This window comes from Octodon degus, unplaced genomic scaffold (assembly GCF_000260255.1).
Source record: "Octodon degus isolate 3935 unplaced genomic scaffold, OctDeg1.0 scaffold00091, whole genome shotgun sequence".
NCBI lineage: Eukaryota > Metazoa > Chordata > Mammalia > Rodentia > Octodontidae > Octodon > Octodon degus.
Genome location: NW_004524667.1, coordinates 2,563,643 through 2,564,716, shown reverse-complemented (window position 1 = coordinate 2,564,716; position 1,074 = coordinate 2,563,643). Strand labels below are relative to the sequence as shown.

General features: G+C 29.4%; 1 protein-coding gene across 1 annotated transcript in view; it reads right to left on the bottom strand.

The window, feature by feature from the left end:
- The window catches only part of Sgk3 (serum/glucocorticoid regulated kinase family member 3), a 72,511-nt gene that overhangs the window by 4,764 nt on the left and 66,673 nt on the right, over window positions 1-1,074 (bottom strand). The window lies entirely within an intron of this gene.

Below are 1,074 nucleotides of genomic sequence, written 5' to 3'. Positions count from 1 at the left end.
AAATAAAAAAATAAAAAATAGAGTATTGTTTCACTGATTAATATTTTGTACATTTGAGAAATGACAGGTTGAAGATTTATATGTAACTGTTAAAACATCATCTGAATCACAAATCATGATTTATTCTAATATTTCAACATGTCATTCTTACTCTAAAGCTTAGTAACACATCAATGAAGTCTGTAGCTCTGTACCAAGGTTCTTTTACAGATATTCCCTGCAATACTGTATGTTTGATAATCTTTGTATTATACTTTGCCACATCTTGCATTGTAGCTAACTCCTTGAATATTGTTTTACTAAATAAGTAACTATTGACAATGCACTGTCATTTAAAGACTTATAAGAAAACCTTTTTGACTTAACGCTACTTTTCTAAGAATTATCAACATTAGAAAACTAATGATAAAACTCACCTCCCCTCCATTAACAAAATCCAGAACAAAATAAAGTTTTTCACTTGTCTGGAAAGAATAATGTAATCCAACCAAAAATGGATGCTTCACATTTTTCAAGAGAACATTACGTTCAGCCATAATATGTTTTTGCTGGAAAAAAGGGCAAAGTATCAATTTGTATTAAATATCAGAACACAATTCTGTTAATTAAGAAAATAGGCTCAGGAGAAACAACGGATATTTTATTTTTACCTCTTTCCTGTTGAGAACTACTTTTTTCTGTAACACTTTGACAGCATAAAATTTCCCATCTAGTTTTCGTTTTGCAAGAAGAACCTGTTATAAAGATTGTATAAATTATTAAAACTGCAATATTTTCATAGGGATTATTCATCTATCAATTAAACAATAGCTCTTAAATATTGTGAAAAGTTCAGAGTCCTAGATAATATGTTTTTATGCGAACTACACAATTTATTTTTCAACTCCATTTTCTTAAGGTTTTTCAATAAAAAAAATGTATTAATATGAATATCCAGGCCCTATTACTTACTGTGCTGATGAATTTAATTGCCAAAATCTAATCTGCTTGAGATGCCTTTGTGTTTGTGTATGTGCATGTGTGTATGCACATGTGCTCCAGCCTTGTACCCTTAGAAAATACTGAGGCTATAAA